Below are 25,944 nucleotides of genomic sequence, written 5' to 3'. Positions count from 1 at the left end.
ACAGCATCCGGTGTCCACTGACACAATTTGATGAACGCCCATTGGCTGAAGATGTCGAAAAACAACTCAATGTTGCTTTTGCTATGATGAAAGTTGCTCACTGCTACTTTGGCTATTGATCACCCACTGGCGAATTTGCTGATGCTCACTGCTGATGACAAATGCCCACTGGCTGATGAAGATGCCCACTGGCTGCTTCACTGATGTTGTCAAGACTTTCAGTCTGACAACCACTTGTCAATTTCATTGACATTTCCCCCCCTTTTTCAACTGAAAGGAGAGACAATATTCTCCCAAATATATTTGAACTCCCCCCCTTCAGGTGTAGGAGAGTTTCACTGTTGTACTCCCTCGTTCAACTGCATGAGAGTACCATCATTGGTTGATTGCTGGCTGCACTATGTGTGATTGTAGTCGGTTGTAGAACTGAGACAATCTTTTGACTGTGGATGACCATTCCCAAGGATCGATCCATTCATAATGTATCTTCAATCTGGCTGATTTTTGTTGGTTGCGACATTTTTCTGAGGAATGATTGGGCTTGCCACAATGGCGACAAGGATGGAGATCAAAACATTGATCTTCCATATGACCAGTTCTTTGACAATGAGAACATTTCGGTTGGACATCAACTTCAGGTTGCGTGCAATTCTGCTTGTCTGCAACTTTCTCAGAACCTACTGAGGTGAGTTGTGCAAGAAATCCTGCACTGACGAACTTAATTGGCTTGGAATAATCTGGGATATGTAAGTTGGTGTCATCAGAGACATATCCTAAGCCTCGTCTATTCTTGTTATTTTGAATTTCTTCCCATGGCTTGATGTTGGGTTCGGAAGAAATTTGAATTTGATCATGAACAACTTTGACACTTGAAGTTGTTTGGATGAGTGATTTGGAATCAACATCTTTATCTTCATCTGTATGGTTGAATGACTTGGAAGAAGCACTCTTCTGTTGCAGCTCATCTCTTTGTAGTTGTGACTCTAGTTGAAGAAACTCAATGGTTTCATGTGTTTTTTGTAGATGCCGTGAAAGATCAGAAAGAGTTTCTTTGCTGATGTGCACCATGTCTTCATCACTAGAGATGATCAAACTGTGAAGAATGTGTAACCACTGAATATGTTGCGCCATCTGAACTTGCTCACTTGAAATCAGGCTCTCTTGTCGTAGATGTCGTGCTTTGAACTGTTTCACTTGATTTTGTTACTTGAAAGACAGGCTCGCTTGCTATGGAACTTGAATGGCATGCTTGCTTGATTTGTTGCTTATTGCACTTGCTGGGAACACTTGCTAGAGTTGTATAACTTTCTTGCTTAAACTCTGGAATTCACGCTCACTTGATGATGATCGTATTTGCATGAATGCTCACTTGCTTTACTTAATGACTTCACGCTCACTTGAAGGAATAGCCACGCTCGCTTGATGTTGATCTCAACTTGCTTGATTGGTGTTAGAGTTGAACTTGTTTGGTTGCTTTGATGGTTGCTGCAATGATCTTCACTCTGGCTCGCTTGAAAGTTTGAACTTTGTACTGTTTTGACGCAAATTTCTTGAATGAATACTCACGCTCGCTTGCAGGAGATGTGAACTTGTTGTGTGTTTCATTTAGAGTTAAATGTCCTGAACTCACTTGATTGTGCTTTAAAGGAAAGGTGTCGAACAATGTCGAAAATGCACCCAAAAAAGCTTACAATGATTTTAATGACTCACTACAATGAATTCAGTTTGACTCAATTCAAGACTTGGGTGTTGGTTTCAACCGAGAATGCACCCTTACAATTCAATGTGATTTGAGTTTGATTACAAGTTCAACAATGTTGATGTAGACTGTGCTCTGAAACGTTGAAGTTTACATATTCATTAACTTGATTGTAGTGATGTAGACTTTGCTTTGAAATGCTGGAGTTTGCAGATTCATGAACTTGATTGTATTGAGTGAATTTGTTTGTTGAGGTAGAATGCCGATGTTGAAAACATTGATTATTTGTTGTAGTGACGCAAATGTATGTGTTGAGGTTAATTATCCTTCCTTGAAGCTATTTTGTTGCAAGTGTTGTGCTTTCTTGCATTGAACTTTATGTGTGTTAAATGAGATCATTTATGTGTCAAAACTAGACACAAAAAAAAATGCAACAACATGAAGCATGCACCATCATCAACACACTCTTCGTGTACCTAAGACCCCCTTATTCAATTTCAAGCGGATCTAGGACACAAGCACCACAAAAAAAAATGTCTTTATTAAATAGTGAATTACATCAACCTTCACCTTCACAACATCATGAATGAAATTTCTCAAGCACAAACTGTGAGAACTCCTTGAAGTAATTTGTCTTCAAAAATGAATTCTTTCAATAATGAGCTTCCCTTTAAAAAAAAAATTGACATATCACTCTAGATTTACAAGTCACACCTTATCGCTCCAAAGTTCAAAATACTATCACCTTATCTCTCCAAAACTTATCACTCCAAAATACAAAAGACTTATTTCTCCAAATTTTTTTTTAGCAACATTTCTTATCTAAAAACAAACTCCTCTTTCCAATAATAAAATTTTCCTTTCAATATTTTTTAAACTCAAAGAAAAACATGAAATCACTTCAACCATAAATTACCTCTAGCTTTCTTTGCCAAGTTGACCTGGTAATTGGAATGTCTATATGGGTGCAAATTCTTCTACCATTGGCAGTTGGTAAAACAAGTACACCCCTTTCTTGAGACCTGACTTTGTAGTTGATAGAAAGCTGCATATTAGAAAATACAAAGGCTCGACCAATTCTATTAAATGGTGCTATCAGAAAAAGAGAACAGATAGTTCCACCATCTGTACTTAATCTCTTAAGGCAAGCTGCTTTTCCACTTGATTCAGCTCAGACAAAGGGGACTGAAAGGTTTGTAGCAATATATCCGTTCTTGAGGGAGTTAGCCCTGATGGGTTCTCATAGAAGTAAAGCAACAAGACCAGTAGCACAACAACTTCTGCCTTTAATGGCTACAACAATAAGTGAGGAAAACCCAGGTTTAACAAATGAAGCTTTTGGCGTTTCTATTTGGTGTCTAACCCAGAACTCAGATTGCTAGAAACAATGGGAAAAACTTCATATTGAGCATATAAATGCAAGCATGATTATATTAGAGAAGCTGAGTGCTGAATGGAAAAACAATGTGGCAAAACTTAGTCCCTTGGAGGATTTAAAACGAAACTTGATTATACGTACACTATGATTCATGCCTCCATGCCTTCAAGCAGTGGCTCTGCGCATCATTCGCCACGCAGGTTCTCAAACGAATTCATGTATCTAGCAGTGTCATCATAGGCTCGGGCAGGCTCCTCTACAGTGGCTATACAACGACTCTTCCGCACGGTTGGCTTAGTTGTTGGCTTCTGCTGGCTTCACGTTGGCTTTGCTGGCTTCTTTGTGCTTGTACGATACCGAAATATAAGCATTTTCAGCCATTAAGCTGGGCTGGAGGGAGCAGATCATGCTTGACTGGTCCTGGGGAAGGAGATTCACATTTCTGAAATTTGCCTTTAAGATCTTCAAGATCCACTGTGTATTCAGTTTCTACACCGTGGTGGATGAGAATGCCGAGAATCCAGCAGGGAAAGCATCAGATATTCCTCGCCGGAGCCTCGCTTATCATCTTTGCACATCGCTTTGCAGTCATATTTCATTAAGAGGCCATGATGAACTTGGCAGATCCGTAGTGCTAGACTGCAAGTTCCAACCAGTGGGAAATGTCAATATCGCCCTCTGTCACCAGGACGCATGGAAGGCTCATTATGCGATGTGGAGATCATATATGACCTTCCTCCAAACTCACATTGCTCCATGGCACAACTTGGCTACAAGCAATCGTCCTTTTTTCTTTCCCACAGTTGTGACTAGTCGTTAGATTGCAAAGGTGAACAAAGCCACTCCAAAATTAAAAATAGTGTGAACGACTCAGAGATCCCAATGGATTCTCACGATTGGGATAAAGCGAGTGGATCTTCAAATCAACGTATCTGATCGTATATTGTGAAATGAATCTCATCCATGGTCTTCCATAACGCTGAACACTGATTTTCTTAAACCGCCGAGGGTTTTAGGGTCCTGAGCTCCAATTCGGCAAGGATGTGGCGAAGAGTCGCCCGAAACATATGTTCCTCTTCGACAGTCAATACAATTCCATCATATCACAATGATCGGATTATCTGCAGATCGACCTCTTTAGGCACTTCGCCGATGGGAGGCAGCTGTTCTTAAGTTCAGTCTATCCTTTCCACACAAGGTATGTCCAGTGGAATGAGCAAAGGATAAAATCTTCAAAAATTCTGCCACAGTTAATCAACAACCACACTCAATCACTCGCATGGTCATATTATTCTCCTATTTCCCTCACAGGCTCATATTGCTCCGATACCACATATTGAAAATGAAATTAACTCAAACAGATTACAGAAAAACACACATAAAAACCAGACACAAAATATTGGCGGAAAAGGCTTCAGCCTCAGGTATTCTCTCTCACATTTTCATTCATTAAAATAATTGAATATAGTGTTACAAATAAATAGATGAGAGATAGTGTTCTCAAGATAGTGCGTGCTATCTTAGACACTTTTGGTTGAGATAATTTCTCCTTTGGTTGAGATAATTTCTCACCAGACACACACCAATATAGGAGTTACCTAAACTAACTCCTATCTTAGAGGAACAACCCAAGAGTTAGGCACAAATTCCTAACTTGGAATATTTAATTTATTTATTTATTTTTGGATTTATTATTGTTTTGTGAGAGAGGATAACAAGAGATCCAGAGAAGGTAGGGCCACGAAAGAAGTCTAAGGTTAACAATACTTCTATTGATCCAATCACCTTAATAGAAGGTGATTTAAATGATATTGGTGATACGGTCAGAGATGCCACTGCAGAACTGCTGCAGCAGTTCGAGTTACAACAGAAGCATGTCTTGGGGGCCATTCAGGCGGGTCTGCATGAGTTTCAGATATAGGCGTTGTAGGTCCAGACCAGTGTGGGATGAAGCAACATTGTTCCAACTAGTTTGGCACCCATCACATCAGAAGCAGCAGGGATGGTGCGCACACTGGATCCCCAGGAAATAATGCTGCCAAAGGGAGTGCTAACCACAGAGACTGAAGCTGAAAGACCCGTTTTCAGCACCCTCAAAGGAGTTAGGCTCAAATTGGTCGCGCTTCCCAGTGAGGCGCTTCACAATTCGTAGGATGGCATGATCGCAGAACTTTGGGCCCGCGAATATCACACATTACAGGTAATCAATGAGCAGAAAGTTAAGAATGCTTAGATGACGGTACAAAGAGATTTCGCTGTTAAACTCGTCAAAGCCATCATAGACAAAAATGAGTGCATGACCAAGGTGGTGGATGAGCATGTAGGTCTGTCCCAGATCTGGCCATTCCCGATGATGAGCTAGTAGATGTGCGGATTTAGAAGCTTGTTGATGGAGTGCGCGATGCCAGAATAGAGTTGGCGAAGGTTTAGTTTGACCTGAACCTCAAGATTGTAGAGTTGCAGTTGAAGGCCCAACCTTCAACTCCGCCAGAAGTCAGAGATCAACGCGAGACAATTGTGAAGGACACTATTAGGATTGCAAGAAACTCTCCTAGGTTGTAGCTTGGAGATGCCTGGTAATATATAAATTTAACTTATTGTTGCAAATGAATGAATGGAGGGAATGATGCTTGTCCAAGCCAAATAACCACTTCTACCTTGTTTCACTCCAGACATGCGTGAACACCCTCAGACTACAAGGATTTTGACCACCAACTATTCACAGTTTAAAATTGGGTAAATATGGAGAATACTGACCACACCAGCAGATGCACAAGACCATGTGATGGCCGACTGCAACCAGTAAAGAAGTTTGCAAATCTAATCTATCAATGCACAGATAGGATGACAACTCTCTGGCACCAGATGACTAGAAACCTGAATAACTCATACAACGATACATGCAATATTTTAACATAGAGATAGGATGATAGCTACTGTAATGCTAAACATCAAGAGTTCAATCATACAACATATCAGGCACAGCTTGGAAGAGAAGATAAATGGAAAGTGAGCAATTAACAACAAAAGAAGCTTGTATTAGCTGAAAATGAAGACGAGATGCTGTAAGTGCCAAAATAGTTACAGTCTCGAGAAGTTGAACCTTACAATCCCTTTGTTGTAAACTCATGTGTCACCATGCATGTTTGCATTGAGATCCCTTTTATGCCATGTTGGCGGGATGATCATCATGCATGAGTTTTGTGTCATACTGATAGGAGTCTTTTGACTGAGAGTTCCTGTAGTGGAACATCTCTTGGAGCCACTCCTGCGTGAGGGAATTTTCCTTGTATGATAGCGACATCACCTCTTATGTACATCATCACTATTGACAACACTTAATGCAGCGACCTACACCATCTTGACACCGGGGCCCGGAGACGTAGTCCCTCCTGGACAAACTCCATTATCAACATCTTATGTTTTCATGTGCTGATGATTGTCATGTTCCTTCTTCTTTACAACATGCAGATGTATTCATTAATGTTCTTTTAAAAATGCACTTTAACACATCACGAAAGTAAAAGGTCTTGGAAGGGTCCTTTGTCACACCTGGACCTAGATCACATCCACTTCCTCACCTGAAGTGGCATCCTCTTTCATCCAGTTGTTCACTAGAGGTGTCTCCATGGGTTTGCAACTATCCATGTAGAACTTCTAAAGTATATCGTTGGCATACTTTCCCTGAGAGACAAATAATTCCCCATCACCTTTCCATACTTCCAATCCGAGGAAGTAGTGCATGAGACCCATGTCCTTCATTTCAATCTCTCTTGCAAGGTCCTCCTTAAAATAGCTGATCAACTGTTCATCGCCACTTAAAATCAAGTCATCTACATATAAGACAATAATCAACAATTTACCTTATACCAAGATATGATAGAGGTTTGCATCCATTTCACTTTTGGTGATCTGAGTTGACTCAACTCCCGGATTTAACCAAGATCTTTTACTTTCATGATGAGATTAGAATTGCATTTAAAATAGCATAATTGAACATAAACACATGCTGTAAAGAAGAAGGAACATGACAATCATCAACAACATAAAACTCAAGACATTGATAACGAAGTTCGTCCAAGAGGGACTACGTCTCTAGGCCTCGGTGTCAAGATGGTGTAGGCTGCTGCATTAAGTGCTGTCAATAGTGATGATGTACATAGGAGGTGACGTCACTATCACACAAGGAAAATTCCCTCACGCAGGAGTGGCGCCAAGAGATGTTCTGCTACAGGAACTCTCTGTCAAAAAAGGACTCCTTTTAGTATGTCACAAACTCATGCATGATGATAATGAACATCCCGCCAACATGGCAAAAAAGGGATCTCAATGCAAACATACATGGCGACACATGAGTATCCCATCAACATATAACAAAGGATCTCAAACCAAACATGACGAATCATGACAACAAGTACATCCCAGAAATGATTCCACGTCACATCAAGCAGGAATCATGAATCAAGTAAGAAACAAGATCCCTCATGAAACATCAAATAGGGATCTATGTAGCAGAATGCATCTCAAAGCAAAAGAAATACATGAACACACTGCATATACCTCACCTCCTGATGCCATCTGAAGAAAAGGATGTCAAACTGCTGAAGCAGGTTGTACCATCGATCTCACGGCGTCGAATCTCATGGAAATGGCTGCTTGCACATGAATGCTGACACCTGTACTCCAATTTGAAAAGTGGTTGAACAATAAAATGAGAAAATGGAAAATCTAAATGCACCATCAGATTTGTGGCATCGAATAGTGGAAAATCGACTATCAAATTTCTGAATTCTGAGAAAATGGAAATCTGGGGCTTAACGAATCTTTTAGATCCCCCTTAGATTCCTCAAAGATTCCTTCCTCTAGGTCATCTGAAGATCTGCTGCTCAGATTAGGAAACTGACTGTGCCATCGGGTTCATGTTGCCGAGAGGTGTAGGATCGACATAAAATTTGTCCAATTTGGACACTGCAAAAATTTCACCCTCTTGAGTATTTTGCTCAATCATGGTTTGATCTGCCCTTTTTCAAGATCATGGTTCCACCTGCAAAAGTTAATTAAAAATTCATGCCTCTATTTCTGTGCGCGCTCCTGGTTCCTCCATGCCTTTAGGCACACTGGCAAATGAGTTTATATAAAAATTTGTGGGCAGACTTTTAAAAATGTTGGTTTAGGTGGATTGGTTAAAAATCTCGAGTTATAAGGAGGAGGTCGAGTGGTCAAACCCCGACCCCTCCATGTTAAAACCTTTCTTGTTTTTAAAAACCACAAACATTTTATTTTTTTTTGGGGGGGGGGGGGGGGGTTCGGGTCCACATTGGGCGGCCCGCCCCCATAACCTTCGCAGCATGTATTAAATTTGGGTTGTTGTATTAAATGGGGTTGTATTTAATGTGGCGCGTTTGGTTGGTTGTATGCCACCTTATGTGGGCGCTCGGTGGGGGCCGGCTCACATGGGTCGAGCAGGTTCGATGCCTGCTAGCCTCATATTAACGTATGGCGTTTAATAGTGGGTTGGTTTGGGGGTGTGGGCCGGGTCCACCGGAGGTGGCCTGCCCACCCCATATAGTTTAATGTATGGTGTGCGGTGTTGAGGGAGGGTTCGGCGGGGTAATGGTCGCCAGCCCAAATTAACATTAAATTTTGGTTTGTGAGGTTGAGGGAGGGCTGGCGGGGGTCATGGCCTGTCGGCCCATAAATAATTTTTTTATTTTTTATTTTTTTATTGTGATATAGTTTGGGGGTGGCGGGGGTGGTGGCCCACCACCTATATATATATATATATATATATATATATATATTTGATTTTTCTGTTAAATAGATTTTTTTTTTATTTTGTCTAATATAGGGGATATTAGACAAATTAACGATCCAAGAAATTTTCCCGCTTTCGGGAGCTAGGTTTCATGCCTTGGGGTCGGTCAAATTGTAGGACACTTAAACCTGGCCCACAGTTCAACTTTGACCAAAACTTTGACTGACTCGTTCTCCCTCATACGAGCTCGGATTGATGAACCATTCACACCGTTGCTATCAAGACGATGAGATATGTGTGCCATGAATTCATTAATCTAGAAGAAGAAACACATAGAAATGATTCTCCACATAAACAAAGCTTTAAATATAAAGAATTCTGCCTATATAACTGTAAGGAAAATCACAGAGGAAAGAAAAACATGTTAAGAAATATGGATTCATTCATAAGAAACTGACATAGAAAGAAAACAACATCACAAACTCATTGCACACGAATTCCTGAAAAATAGCTGTAACTGCTCCTTTGATTAGCTGGGTGAAAGCATTAGATACAAATACTCTCCTATGAAGTCCAACCCTTCTCTCTGAATGAGAAATGATACATATAGACTCAAATAAATAGTTTCCCCACCTTCAGGGGTTTAATCCATGAGTGGTGGAACAATTTCCAAGAATATCTCAACCAATAAGTGAGAGTGAGAAGGTCAAAAACGAACTCTTCTCTTAGACTTTGATTTGAGTTTTTCTTCATTTATGAGGCCTAATTAACCATAAAAAAAAATATCATGCTAATTTATCCATGATTACATCATCAAGACTTTTAAATACTAAAGTTACATCATCAAGTTACCTTTACCCAAGTCAAACTAGAAAATCTGAGAAATTACACAGTGGAATTTTTAATTAAAATCTTAGAAAATTGCAGAAGCGCAACTCCATGTTTGAGGCCACTTTTAGGTGCCTTCTTGAAGTAAAATTTAAAATATGAAAGAATTGTAAACTAGCCTTGCCAATCTAGTTTCTATAACATCTTTAATTTTTGAAAATGACCCATGGGAAGGACTCTAAAAACGCATTCTCCCAAGGTGTCTCCAGAAGTGCAATGTCTGTCAAAAAGAGGGGCAAAATGTTAATTTTTGACCCCTTTTTCTCATTTTTCTCAAAATCTGAGCCCTGTCTGAAAAATATGAGGAAATGGGTTTTGAGAGGAGGCAAACATATTTATATAAATGAAATCCACTTGTCATTTGGAGCTTTGAGGAATAACCGTAGTGCCAAGGTGTTGTGTTTCTGTAACTAGTGTATTTTCTGAATTTGCACCAAATTTCACCAAAAACCAAAAATGCTCAAAAAACTCCCAAAATTGGTCATGAGGTGCCAAATTAGGTATACTATTCTCTCATGTTTTCTTCAGCAAGCATCTCCAATTTTTCCTTCTCATCTTTTCCTTTTAGGGTTTCCTTCAACTTGTTTTGCATTTGCTTGACCTTGATGTTGTAAATCTTGTTTCTGGTTTGGTAGTTGTGGGCCATGTGCCTCGACATCTAGTTATCCTTGTTAGCTTTGTCAAGAAGCTTCTGTAGATGGCCATTGACTTTTCCTAGCCAATATTCTTCATCTTCGTTGATAGCCATAGCTATTCTGTCTTCAATATGCAAATCCTCATCTAGTAGGTTTTGGTCTCTTTCCTTCTGCAATGCTCTTTTGAGACCCTTTGTCCTAAGACTCTTCTTTCCAACCTGCTTTTCTTGTTCATCATGCTCATCATTTTCTAATACTACTTTACCTTTGACCTCTTGCTTCAACATCTTGGATTTATCTTTTTCCATCATTAGCTATTTGGCCTTGAGTTGACTGTTTTCTTGCTCAAGGAAAACTGGCCCTTGCCAAATTGTCCAGGAGCTCCTTGATCTAGGAATCCTTCTCCTTGATAGCTTGTTGCAAGGTTGAATGCTCATCTACTGCCTCCAAGTCAACTAGGTCAAAATCATACTCAATTAGTTCCTCATCATGCAAAGGCGATCCCTGTTGTGCTGATGTAGAAGGCTTGGCCCTTTTCTCAACTTGAGAAGTAAACACAAGTCTTTTTCCTCTCTGGTATGTTTTGGTCACCTCAGGTCTAGGTGCCTTGGGAACCTCCTCTGATTTTTTTTATGACCCTACCTCCATAGGTTGTGCTGATGTGTCTTGGTGAAGTAGTCTCATGCCTTTGCAAGGCTGTTTCAATGAAGGTATCCCATGCTATGTTCTTTTCTGCCAATTGATGGAGGACTACAACCTTTATCAAAATGTGATGGAAAAGGCTAGGGTAATGCTCTTTGTTTTTCATTTGCACCTTTTCAGACATTTTGATGAGACTTCTACACAAGTAGTTACACAGGTTAAGAGGTTTCACAACTTTGAAGCACATTAGCAGCCTAATTTGGTATTGATACAATCTAGAAAATCTCCCCTCACAAGTGAAAAACTTCATTACAACCTTCATCAGTGGTGCATACTTTTCCAACAAGTATCTGAATGGAATGATGTGTGAATGAGCCTCTCTGTAGGGTGATTTCAAAAAAGGTTTGTATTGCTCAAGGTCTAGGCTCATGCCTTTGAACCAATACTCCCCATGCTTTGGTATCCATGTGGCAAGAGAGATGGAAGCAACTAAAAATGTGAATCAATCACTGCAATGGTGGCTTTTTCTCCTTTCAGATTGGAGGCAATCAAATTAGTGAGATGCTCATGAAAACCTACTTCACCCACTCTTTGAGAAAACCCTAGGCAGTTGACATCTTCAAATCATTGTCTTATGAATGGTGAAGAGTTGATCTCATTGCAATTTGTGGGCTCATACCTCAAAATCCTCCCCCCTTTATGATGTTTTCTCTTCTATGATGGTGAATAATCTCCTTCCATTCTAAAAACCTAGATGATAGGAAAATGGAAAAAATAGTGAGAAATGAGTGAAGTGGTGAAATGAGGGAGTTAGGGAAGCGAAATGGTAGTAGGGAAATTTTGGGAGATGGACAGGGGTTTTAGAAATATTTAGGAAGTTAAGTGGAGGGAAATGAATGAGGGAAATGAGCAAGAAAATTCAAACACAGTCCTAACTAGGGAAACTTCCCAATTTGATAGATTAGGGCTAGGGTTTGTAAGGAGGTGAAGTGAATTGAGGGGAAATGGTTTGTTAGTGGATGGAATGATGATTTTCATGCAAACAAAGGTTTAGGGATAGTTATTTTAGAGTTTCAAAACTCCAACTGATCATTTGCAAGCTTTAAAACATGAAACTCATACAAACCCTAGAGGACTAAAATCACCATCAATTTGTTTGTTTTGTCAAAGGAAAAGAGGGAGTGAAATGAGTGTACTTACTTCTTAAATGGCTTAGAGTATGAAGAAACTAGAATGAAGACTTGAAATTTTAATTTGAGTGATTTTTTATGAGTTTTGGGATACTTTGTCCTGTGCATAGCACAGTTCACTGGTGTGTAGTGCCAAAGCGCAGCGCAGTGCTTCTACGCTCAACGCCTCCTCCAGAAATGCAGCGCAGTGTTTCTATGCGCAACACCAAGCAAATTTTGCCAATTTGAGCTGAAAAACCTGTGTTTTCTCACCTATGGAGGAATGATCTCGAGAACCAAATGAGATAGGGATGAAAATGAAACGTGTATGTGACTTTTGGGCTTTTATAGACATAACATGATTCTCCTTTTAGTGATAATGGGCCCTACATGTCTTTTTCAAACACAACTTTCATTATTTTTGAACTTGACAACCTTGGACATTTGTAACCTGGACTTCTTTTTATCTTCTTTGAACAATGAACCTTCTTTCTTTTGGAACCTTGAAACTGTAGCTATGAAGTACTTATGAGATTACATCATAATTTATTGAAAGGAGATGCTTATCACAACTCATCCTATGCCATATTTTTATGCATGAAATGAAACTATTGATGAGCTTGAAAACCTAATGACCTAATGGAGACATTAGACTGAGTTAAATCATGATGGTGATGACTGACATGATGATGATATTTTCTTTATGATGAAACACTCATCTGAGTGATGTAAGCGACCGACATGTGAAATTCTTGAGAGAATAGAGATAATCCTAGACAAACTAACCAGTGACCAAATTTTATTCTAAAAACCTAGTGACATGATAAAATTTGACCTTGAGACCCCTAAAAAAACTTGGTAAAATCATATTTTATCACTGGTGACACTGACACTAAAATTGGCTACAGTTGGGGATGGAAGCTCCTTGGAGGTATCAAGAACACCATAGACTAGGTAGCTTTATTCATTGGGCAGCATAGTCAAAATGCAAAAGAATAGACTCAAACTAAAAACTGACTGAATATCTGATATGAAATGACCATAAAAGACAAATAAAACCAACAATTGATCAAATAAGCCTTATGGCCTTCTCCTCGAGCTTCAAATTCCTATGATAGCCACTTCACACTTGGACATGAAAAGTAAATTGGTATATACAATGGTAATGAAAATTTGCAGAAATTTCTTCAGGAATAGTAATGCTTGAGAAGCCTACCATTGATTGCTCCTCCCGAATAATATTTCCCATTCATTTCCTCCAACAGATAAACATTCTTTCCTCTAAAAGTTGAGATTCTGTACAGTCCTTTCCATGAATTTTCAAACTTTCCATGTTTGCCCTTCTCTTCATTTCTCTCATCCAAACGGAGGACCAAATCACCTAGGTTGAAATTATCTTCTTTTGTCTTGCGATCATAAATATTTTTGATTCTTTCCTGAAGTTTAGAAGTATTTTGAAAAGCTTCCTCCCTATTTTGCTACAAATGGATCATCTGACTTATTCTTTGCTGCATATAATTTGTTTCGCTATCCAATTCCTGCAGAATTTTCATGACCAGGACAACAAGGATGAAGGAAAAAAAATATCAATCCCATACACCAACTGAAAAGGAGACATACCTATGGATTTATTAGTACTGGCTCTGTTTGCCCATAAGGCATTAATGAGCTTTTTGTGCCAGTTTTTCTTATTGACTTCTAAAACTTTCTTGATGATGTTGATCAAATATTTGTTGGAAGATTCAGCCAGACCATTCCCTTGTGGGTGATAAGCAGTAGAATGCCCCAATACAATATGATACTTTTCACAAAACTCCACCATCTTCTTGGACTTGAAAGCAACAACATTATCGGTGATTATCTTCTGTGGGCAGCCAAATCTAGACAAGATATTAGATTCAATAAACTGAATGATAACAGAATCAGTAGCTTTCCTGGTTGGGATTGCCTCAATCCATTTTGTAAAATAATCCATGGCTATTAGGATCCATTTGTGTTGTGCAGATGATGAAGGATGGATTTCCCCGATAAAATCAAGACCCCATTGCTGAAAAGGAGCCGTGACCGAAACAGTTTGCAAGGGTAATGGTAAAAGTTTTCTTTTTCCCTGAAAAATCTGACATTCATGACAACTCATCACTGTTTTATATACATCAGAAAAAAGAGTAGGCCAATAAAAACCAGCTCTTAAAATTTTGTTTGTCGTGGTTTTCTAGAAAAGGTGGCCACCACAATATCATTTGTGGAAATATCTCATTACATCCTTTGCTTCATTTTCGACTAGACAGTTCAACAACACACCACCCAGATCCTTCCAAAACAAAACACCATCAAGAATAAAATATTTTGAAGCTTTAAGGATCTACTTTTACCTTTGGGCACTTCCGGTGGAGGATTCAAATGCTGCAATACATAAACTATGTCAGAGTACCATGGAGATAAAGTGAACATGTCAGACACCTATAACTGTGAATCTTCTTCTTCCTCTTCAGAAAGGGTAGCAATTGGATTGATATCTAATGCATGCAAATTAGATTCAGCCATGAGCTTGGCCAAACCTTGTCCCTTGATGAGATTTGTGGGCTTTATCTCCAAATCATATTCTAACATGGCTGCGATCCATTTTCCCCGCCTGCCTTCTGGATCTGTCTGCATAAGAACTTCTTTTGTAGCCACTGTTGGAACATAAGCAATGGTGTGAGAATGCAGAATGTAAACTTGGAAATATTTGAGAGCTTTCACCAAAGCCAAAGACTACTTCTCAATTATATTGTATTTCAGTGTTGCATCCCTTATTGTTCGACTGAAAAATGCTACAGCCTGTTCATTTTTCTCATCTTTCTTTTGCATTAGGATAGCTGCTAAGGTATGCTCTGAGGCGAATGAAAATATGATGAAATATGAAGTATAATAAGGATTGATTAAAGTAGGAGCAGTACATAATGCAAATTTGACTGCATTGAAATTCTTCTTGGCATCTATGTACCATCTTACCACGCTGTCCTTTTTCAACATGTCTGTCATTTCTCTCAAATGTTCAGCAAGGTTGGGAATGAATCTCCTCAAAAAGTTGATTTTCCCATTGAATGAATATTTTTTTTTTTTTTTCCTTGGGAAATCAAATTGCTGAATGGCTTCCACTCTTGCAGGGTCAATGCGAATGCCATCCTTGGAAATAATATGTCCCAGCAACTTACCTTCTTCCATGGAAAATAAGCTCTTTTTTGGATTTAGTGATATGCTGAATTTTCTGCATTTCTGAAAGACAATTCTTAAAATGATGTAAATGGGCTTCATCAGATTTAGAAAAAGCTATGAGATCATCTAAATAAATAACCAGAAATACATCCTTTTCATTAGCGAAGGCTATGTCCATAGCCCACTGAAATGTCACTCCTGCATTCTTTAATCCAAATGGCATCTTGGCGTACATGAATGTACCCCATGGTGTTATGAATGCTGTTTTCAGCTGATCATCCTTATGTACTAGAATTTGATTGTAACCCAAATATCCATCAAGCAATGAAATCTTGGAAGACCCAACTATCCTCTAGAGAAAATGATCCATCTTTGGCATGCGATAATTGTCCTTCAAATATACTTTGTTTAAATTTCTGAAATCAATACAAAGACGATTCTCCTCGGTCTTCTTTCTCACTAGCACAAGATTGGAAATCCATTCAGAAAATCGAATAGGAACTACAATACCATATTTATAAAGCCTATTTACCTCTTTTTGATGGATGGAAGTAACTTAGGATTAATCCTCCTTAGCTTATGGTGGAATGGCCTTTGATCAGGCTTAACCGGTATACTGTGCTGAATGATGTTCTTATCATACACCTTTAAATTTGAATAGTCCCAAGCAAATACATCAGAAAATTCTGCCATCAAAACAATGTATTTACTTTTCATCTCAAGAGATAGAGAATTTGATAATTTGACCATCTTAGGCTTGTATGCTGTACCGATGTTCACATCTTCAACACCTTTTTCTCTGGGAACCATGGTGGGCTTTTTAGCAACATCATCACAACCAAATAACTCTTCCAAAGGTATGAGACCTCTTGGAATGTTATTGTCTTTCAGTTGCAATATTTCAATCTCGATTGCTTCAATTTCTGGATCATTCTCATTAGATGCATCATCAATATGGGAATTCAGGAATTCATCTTCCATCTACAAAAAATTATTGATCTATTTGTCATACTAAAACACCTGCCAATATCTCATATTATCAGGGACAATTGGGCAGTATTTAACATGAATTGAATACTTCTCATTGGAGTGAATGGGAATATTCACCATACTAGCTACAGTAGCAAGAGAATCAGCTATAATATTCTGAGTTCTAGGAATCACAGACAAAGTATATTCTGAAAGTTTTAAGAATGTCAAGGACAATAGTGCAATAAGCGCTCATTCTTGGATGCTTGGCCTGGTATTCCCCTTTCACTTGTTTAATTACCAACTCAGAGTCGCCATAAACTGAAATTTTCTTTGCTCCCAACTTTTTCAGAATTTTAAGGCCAACAATCAGTGCTTCGTACTCTATCTCATTGTTTGAGCAATCAAAGGCCAACTTATAAGAACTCATTCTTACATTGCATGGAATTTTAGATGAATGATGCAATGGACCATGAATCCACATGCCAATCCCAGCTCCTTCTTTCCCCAATGCACCATCAAACTCCATGGTCCAAAGACCATCTTCTTCATCTGGAAACAGAACTTCGGAAGGTTGAATTGTTGATTTTTTGGAGGATGACTCATTGTCTCAATAATCTTTGTTTTCTGCACTGAATCAACAATCTTTTCAAGAGAATTTTCTGGTTGAGAACACTCTTCGTTCTTTCATTTTCTTCAGCAATCAAAACTTTCTGTACACTACTTATAACATCCTAAACTTCTGAAATTTCTACAATATGACTATCATCATCTACTGAATTCATATCACTATACAAAATGAAAGAGTCTAGATCGGTATGTACAACATGGATGGGGTGATTAATTGGTTTTTCTTTGCTATTAATCATGAATTTCATCTTCTTCTCTCGATAGAGCTTTCTAAGCTGCCTAAATACTGGAATCATAGCAAATGAAAAATCAAGTTGCAAGGTTCCTTTCAACTTCCCCCCCAACACCGTGAGAGCAACATGCCAAACCGTGGACGAATATCAATGACCGCTACGTCCATTAACACATTATTGGACGAGATTTGGTCCAGGGACACTACTAAGTCTTTGATAAGGCCAAGGCATTTCACTCTTCCCAAATCAAATCAATAGAGGTCATGATAAGGTCAGGTGATGCTCAATCCTAGTTTGTCCATAATAAATTTTGGCATAAGGTTATGTGAGGCACCAGAATCTAGCATGGCATTATGGAGGATGAAATCATGAAGTTTTAGACTAAGATAGAAAGGTGGGATTTCACTATCTTCAGGGCTTCCCTCTAAGGCTGGACCAAACAGAATTGCAAGCTCGTCATCGGCAACATTAACTGTATTTGACATCTAGTCTACCTTCAACATTTTAGCAATCTAAAACTTGTACTTATCATTCTTTACTAATTCAGTTAGAGGAATTGAAACTTTCAATTTGGAAATTTCATTCTCTAAAATAAATATATTACACTACTTATCTACCTCTTTTGTAGTGATGTCTTTCTTTTCAATTTTCCCTTTAGCTTGAGACTCCTTCTTATGACTTTCGCTTTGAATCTCCTTATCCTTCCTCACATTGCTGGTAGAGGCTTCATTGGTTTTATCCCGACTCAATATGACAATCTCCTTCTCTTTATTTTGATTTACAGGGGTTGTTTCTTTGCTTTTTGTATCTTTATGTGCATTCTTCCTTTTCAGATTCAATGTGACAGGTACAATTCCGTTTCTTAGATTGTACTGTTTTTGCAAATGGCTGAGAGCATTCTGATATCCTCTTGGGTATTCTTCGGTTTGCACTACCCATATATCATCACTTGCAAGTACAAGCTTCTGATCACTTGGTATAAAAGACTCCTGAGAAAATTGATCTTCCTCAGTCAGAAAAGTAGGTAGCTCATCTTCCTTAAATAAATGATTTACTTCAACAATTTCTTCTTCATTTTATTCCTGCCCTTCGGTGTAATTTTGCTGAAATGGAGTTCTTATTTGTCCCTGAGGATCCTGATTTCGTTGTTATTTTTGCTTATTTCTGAACTATTGTCGCTGATGTCCTCATTAATTTGGATTCCTTACTGAAGGCTCCGCTTGTCAATCTGCTATAGACATTCTTTCCAGAATTCTTTCCATAGTTTTTATCAGAGTGTCAAGTTTTACATCTGAAGATGAAGAGGGCTCTTCTTTAAAGACAACTTTCTTGTCAGGTTTCTCAAGTTTTGTTTTAGATTACTTGATGAGCATATTAGCTTCGACACTTACTACATTTCGCTGCATTTCTTCCAGAGTTGTAGGGTCTCTCTCCCTAAGCTGATATGCCATGTTTGGGTCAAAGACACCAGAATAGTGGAGGAGTGCTAAACCAAGAGGAGGTTTCATATCGGCAGGAATGGAGTTATACACCATATTGAACCTTGTTTTGAATTCCTATACTGTCTCATTTGGGTTTCTTTTCATGGAATTGTACTCAACCAAAATCTGTAGTGGATTTTTCTTTTCTTTCCATCGTGCTAAGAAAAACTCTATCAATTGTTGAGAGCTATTGATAGAATTAACAGTCAAACTGCGAAACCATTACTTGACATCTCCGGAAAAACTCTGAGCTATGATTCTCATCTTAAAATCTTCTTCATCAATATCTTCAAGATCGATAAAATCTACCAATTTATCAACATGCCGCTGGGCTATGATTTCTGAACTTTCATCAAACAGAGGGAGTCTTTGGCCATAGTTTTGAGGTAGAGTAGCAAGTTGAGAAGGTAATATTAGAGGGGAAAACCATGCCATGACTACTGGAAGATGTAGTAGAGGTACTACAAAGGGTTGTGAAGATAAAGATGATGATAGTAATGGAGGTGATGTTAAAAGAGATGAAGTGACTGATGTATTTGGAGGTACAAAAGACGATGCAACAGTAACTAGGTTTTCAAGATAATATTGGATGTAAGCTTTTTAAGTGGTGATTTGAAGTTGGTCTGCTAGATTCTGGAGTTTATCAAAGTTTAACCACAGTTCATGATCAACTTTAAAAAAGATGGATTTAGAAGAAAGGGGAGGAGAATCAAATTGAAAAGGATCAAGTACCACTTCAAAAAGGAAAGACTCATATTTTGATCTGAAAAGAGATAGTTCAAACTGAATAAAAGAAAGATTTTAACAAAGAATAAATTTTGTAGGAAAAGAAGTAGTCTTTTCTAATTTTCGAGCTGTACTTTCAGAAATAGGTGACTTGAGTTTCTTAAGTAGTTTTTCTGGGTCATCAACAATAGAAGGTGGATTTGGGTCAGGATTTGACCTTGTAAGTCTTTTAGGAGCCAGAATTTTTAAACCCGAAACTTGATATAATTTCTTAAATCAGCCTTTCTTTAGATACTGGAAGCTTTCACCTACAGAAATAGTCTTGAATGCTCTAATAGAACGAATCCCAGGAATGATATATCAGTTGTTTCCCCGACAACGACGCTAAAATGTTATCCTCTACAATGTCCTAGGCTGAGGAGGAGATTGAAAGAGGTAACCTCAAAACCGCTTGCAGTTCAATAGCTAGTCCTGCTAAACTAGAGAGGGATCTCTCAAAGGATTTCATAGTCAATGACTAGAAGAAATATGGATTTTAGGCTAGATATAATAGTTTATGATGAGTTTTTTGGAAATTTAGTGTTTTTGGATTGTTGGATCAGGGATGACAAAAAGCAGCTAGGTCAAGGCCTCAAAGGGTTGTAGTTGCAGGCATAAGGAAGAGCAAGATAGAAATGTCTTGTGATGGATCTGAGAGTTTGGTCAATGTAGTGTAGGGTCTGAAAAGCTTAGAAGGTTATAATGACCATATGTGCCATGAATTCATTAATCTAGAAGAAGAAATACATAGAAATGATTCTCCACATAAACAAAGCTTTAAATATAAAGAATTCTGCCTATATAACTATAGGGAAAATCACTGAGGAAAGAAAAGAATGTTAAGAAAGATGGATTCATTCATAAGAAACTGACATAGAAAGAAACCAACATCACAAACTCACTGCACACGAATTCCTGAAAAATAGATGTAACCGCTTCTTTGATTAGCTGAGTGAAAGCATTAAATACAAATCCTCTCCTTTGAAGTCCAACCCTTCTCTCTGAATGAGAAATGATACATATACAATCAAATAAATAGTTTACCCACCTTCAGGGGTCGAATCCATGAGTGGTGGAATTGTTTCCAAGAATATCTCAACCAATAAGTGAGAGTGAGAAGGTAAAAAACAAACTCTTCTCTTAGACTTTGATTTGAGATTTTCTTCATTTATGAGGCATAATTAACCATAAAAACAACCTATCATGCTAATTTATTCATGTTTATATCATCAAGACTTCGAACTACTGAATTTACATCATCAAGTTACCTTTACCCAAGTCAAACTAGAAAATAGGAGAAATTACACAGTGGAATTTTTAATTAAAATCTCAAAAAATTGTAGAAGCATAGTGCCAATTTTGAGGCCACTTTTAGGTGCCTTCCTGACATCAAAATTGAAATCTGAAAGAACAGTAATCTAGTCTTGTCTGTCTAGTTTCCAGAACATCTTCATTTTTTTGAAAATGACCCATGGGAAGGCCGCCCTATATGAAAAATCTGAGGAAATGGGTTTTGAGAGGAGGCCATCATATTTCTAGAAATGAAAGCCACTTGTCATTTGGAGCTCTGACGAAAAAGCATAGCACCAAGGCGTTGCGTTTCTGTAACTAGTGTATTTTCTGAATTGCACCAAATTTCACCAAAAACAAACAAAGCTCAAAAAATTCCCAAAATTGGTCCTGAAGTGCCAAATGAGGTATACTATGCTCTCATGGATGCTTCAACAAGCATCTCCAAGTTTTCCTTCTCATATTTTCCTTTTAGGGTTTCCTTCAACTTGTTTTGCATTTGCTTGACCTTGATGTTAAAAATCTTGTTTCTAGTTTGGTAGTGGTGGGCCATGTGCCTCAACATCTGGTCATCCCTGTTAGCTTTGTCAAGAAGCTTCTATAGATGGCCATTGAATTTTTCTAGCTAATATTCTCTGTCTTCGTTGATTTCCATAGCAATTCTGTCTTTAATATGCAAATCCTCATCTAGTAGGTTTTGGTCTCTTTCCTTCCGCAATTCTCTTTTTAGACCCTTTGTCCTAAGCATCTTATTTCCAACCTGCTTTTCTTATTCATCATGCTCATCATGCTCTAGTACTGCTTTACCTTTGACCTCTTGCTTCAACATCTTGGATTTATCTTTTTCCATCATTAGCTATTTGGCCTTGAGTTGACTGTTTTCTTGCTTAAGGAAAGAAATGATAAATCTGGCCCTTTCCAAATTGTCCAGGAGCTCCCTGATCTAGGAATCCTTCTCCTTGATAGCTTGTTGCAAGGTTGAATGCTCATCTACTGCCTCCAATTCAACTAGGTAAAAATAATGCTCAATTAGCTCCTCATCTTGAAAATGTGATCCTTGTTGTGTTGATGTAGAAGGCTTGGTCCTTTTCTCAACTTGAGAAGTAAACATGTCTTTTTCCTCTTTGGTATGTTTTGGTGACCTCAGGTCTAGGTGCCTTGTGAACCTCCTCTGATTTGTTTTATAACCCTACCTCCATAGGCTATGTTGTTGTGTCTTGGTGATGGCTTGGTGAAGTAGTCTCATGGCTCTGCAAGGCCGTTTCAATGAAGGTATCCCATGCTATGTTCTTTTCTGCCAATTGATGGAGGAATACAACCTTTATCAAAATGTGATGGAAAAGGCTAGGTTAATGCTCTTTGTTTTCCATTTGCACCTTTTCAAGCATTTTGATGAGGCTTCTACACAAGTATTTACACAGGTTAAGAGGTTTCACAACTGTGAAGTGCATTAGCAGCCTAATGTGGTATTGATACAATTTGGAAAATCTCCCCTCACAAGTGAAAAACTTCATTACAACCTTCATCAGCGGTGCATAATTTTCCAACAAGTATTTGAATGGAATGATGTGTGAATGAGCCTCTCTGTAGGGTGATTTCAGAAAAGGTTTGTATTGCTCAAGGTCTAGGCTCATGCCTTTGAACCAATACTCCCCATGATTTGGTATCCCTGTGGAAAGAGAGAGGGTACAAATTGAGAATGTGAAATCAATCCCTGCAATGGTGGCTTTTTCTCCTTTCAGATTGGAGGTAATCAAATTAGTGAGCTTCTCATGAAAGCCTACTTCACCCACTCTTTGGGAAACCCTAGGTAGTTGACATCTTGAAAGCACTGTCTTATGAATGGTGAAGAGTTGATCTCATTGCAATGTGGGCTCATACCTCAGAATCCTCCCCACTTTATGATGTTTTCTCTTCTATGATGGTGAAGAATCTCCTTCCATTTTGAAAACCCTAGATGACAAGAAAATGGAAAAAACACTGAGAAATGAGTGAAGTGGTGAAATGAGGGAGTTAGGGAAGGGAAATGGTAGTAGGGAAATTTTGGGAGATGGACAGGGGTTTTAGAAATATGTAGGAAGTTAAATGGAGGGAAATGAGCAAGAAAATTTAAACATAGTCCTAGCTAGGGAAATTGCCCAATTTGATAGATTAGGGCTAGGGTTTGTAAGGAGGTGAAATGAACTGAGGGGAAATGGTTTTTTAGTGGATGGAATGATGATTTGCATGCACACAGAGGTATAGGGATAGTTATTTTAGAGTTTCAAAAATGAAACTGATCATTTGCAAGCTTTAAAACATGAAACTCATACAAACCCTAGAGGACTAAACTCACCATCAATTTGTTTGTCTTGCCAAAGGAAAAGAGGGAGTGAAATGAGTGTACTTACTTCTTAAATGGCTTAGCGTATGAAGAAACTGGAATGCATACTTGAAATTTTAATTTGAGTGTTTTTTTATGAGTTTCGGGATACTTTGTCCTATGCATAACACAGTTCACTGGTGCACAGTGCTTCTACGTGCAGCGCCTCCTCTATAAATGCAACGCAATATTTCTATGCGCAATGCCAAGAAAATTTTGCCAATTTGAGCTGAAAAACCCATGTTTTCTCACCTAAGGAGGAATGAGATCGATAACCAAATGAGATAGGGATGCAAATGAAATGTGTATGAGACTTTTGGGCTTTTATAGACATAACATGATTCTCCTTTGAGTGATAATGGGCCCTACATGTCTTTTTCAAACATGACTTTCATTCTTTTTGAACTTGACAACCTTGGACATTTGTAACCTAGACTTCTTTTTATCTTCTTTGAACAGTGAACCTTCGTTCTTTTGGAACCTTGAAATTGTAGCTATGATGTACTTATGAAATTACATCAAAATTTATTGAAAAGAGATGCTTATCACAACTCATCCTATGCCAGATTTTTATGCATGAAATTAAGGTGTTGATGACCTTGAAAACCTAATGACCTAATGGAGACATTAGATTGGGTGAAATCATGATGGTGATGACTGACATGATGATGATATTCTCTTTATGATGAATATGGATCTTGCACAAGTCTCTAAGCTTCCCTGGTCCTTTTTTCCTTCTCTGGATGGTTCTGCTTGAGCGCTGTTTCCACTCTTTGCTCCTTAATTTGTGGCTGCTCCACATCTTCCTAAGGATCCTCCTTTGGAGCTAAATTCTCCTCTTTTGGTAGGATTTGAATCTTCCTCTCAAGAGATCACCACATTTCTTCGCCTTCATCAAATTTTACATGCCTTCGCATAACTGTCATTATGAGGGATGGAAAGTACACATATTAGTTGTGGGGAGTTTCTGTGTAACCCACAAATACTCGCAATTCTACTGTCATCTCTAGATTCTTCCTTGATTCATTGGAGACATGGGGGGAGTTCGACTCCCTCTGAAAGGTTATTGTACCAATCCCATTTGCGCTATACCTTATGTCATCCCTCATCTCGATGTGCATTTGCAAATATTTTTCTTCCGAGTCACCGAAAAAGTCTCTATTCCTTGTCATGTGGAAAGATGAACCTTAGTCCAAGTACCACACGCTCCCCATAACTGTCCTAGCCATGCATGTAATTAGGGTAAAATCAATCTCAAACTGTGAAGCCAAAGCCTCACCTGCTCCTCCTCCTAAGGTCTTCTTGATTTCCTTCTTGTGTGGACACTTCGTGGCATAGTGCCCGAATTCATGACAATGGAAGCATTTAATTTTTGAAAAATCTTTCTTCTTGCGCCCTCGACTGGATTATGGTTTGGATTGGGATTTATTCACTATTCCCTTCTTTTCCTTTCTAGCCAATGCAATTTTTTATTCATCCTTTCCCTTGTATGAAGTTCCATTTCTAGTATTCCGCCTTATTTACTCCTGTACCAAATCAGACCATATGTGCTCCCAATTCGGTAGTTTCTCCCTCCCGTTCACTGAATCTTGATAGCTATGCCAACTCTTGGGATGGCCCAGAAGGGCTAGGCTTTCTGAGTCTTCTTCAGGGACATTAACATTGACCCACCAAGTTCATCAAGACACTGTGTAAACTTTCTCAGATACTATAGAATTTCGTCATTATTCTACTTCTTGATACTTCAAAGTTTATCCTTGAGCGCCAACTTCCTGTGGTCACTACTATTCTAGAACAATTATGCCAGTTATTTCCACATCACGAACAAAGTTTATTTTCCATGGAGATTCGAGACAATATGATCTCGTACTCTCTCCAAGATTATTCTCCTTGCCTTGGCTACATCTTTTTTCCACTGAGCAAGGTTCTCAACATCAAATGCTTATGGTTTTGCAACATCTATCTTGATGTATTCTAGCAATGCATTATCATCCAATACTGCCTCCATGCAATCCTTCCATGCAAAAAAATTTGAGGTGCATTCCAAGGCATACTCTAGCCTTAATCCATTGGAGGCCATCTTCTAATATTTGAAGAAATCCTTCTACACTGATCTTCAAATTCGAATATCTGAGAAACAACTTCAAATTTCCTTCTTTATTGTCTATCATGCTCTAATACCATGTAGAAATTAGGCCATATATTTGCAATTTCTCTTGAAGTTTTAATCAAAATCACAAGACACAAACCTACTCTACTTATCTATGGACATTAATTCACAATTTAGAACAAAAATATCAGACATGAAAGAAGACATAACACATATGCAACAAGTATTTTTATCTGGGAAAAACAATCTACTAAAAACCCCAATTCCTTCTTTCATTAATCAAATGAATAGAGAGATATTAAAATTTGTTTCACCCTATAGTGCACAACCTATGTCTCTGCTCACTGAAGGCCTTTGACCCAGATTTAGTCAAATTTTTCCTCGGCTTGAGCTCTTATTTCCTTAAGGAATTAGCTCCTATTATTTAGGAAATTCCTCAAATTGAATTGCGTAATTCCTTAGGTTGATCATATTACTGCATTCAACACTTGTACACTCAAGACTAGTCTACAACTGATGTTACATTGCCTTGGAATCTCCACCTCAACTCGCTAACTCAAATTATCTGCATGCACTATCTATTTTGGGTTGATTGATTACTTAACTGCACGATCACTAAGTTCGAATGAAGTCCCACTGCTTAACTGGCCTTCCACTAGTTCATCCAAAAGTTGGAACTAGTTTAACTGAAAACAACCTGAGATAAGTGATCTTGATTGCTACATATTAACAATAACATA

The sequence above is a fragment of the Pinus tabuliformis genome, chromosome 7 (assembly GCF_031772625.1).
Source record: "Pinus tabuliformis cultivar Carrire ecotype Pingquan chromosome 7, CPIR1, whole genome shotgun sequence".
Taxonomy (NCBI): Eukaryota; Viridiplantae; Streptophyta; class Pinopsida; order Pinales; family Pinaceae; genus Pinus; species Pinus tabuliformis.
Note: the sequence above shows the minus strand (reverse complement) of the source record.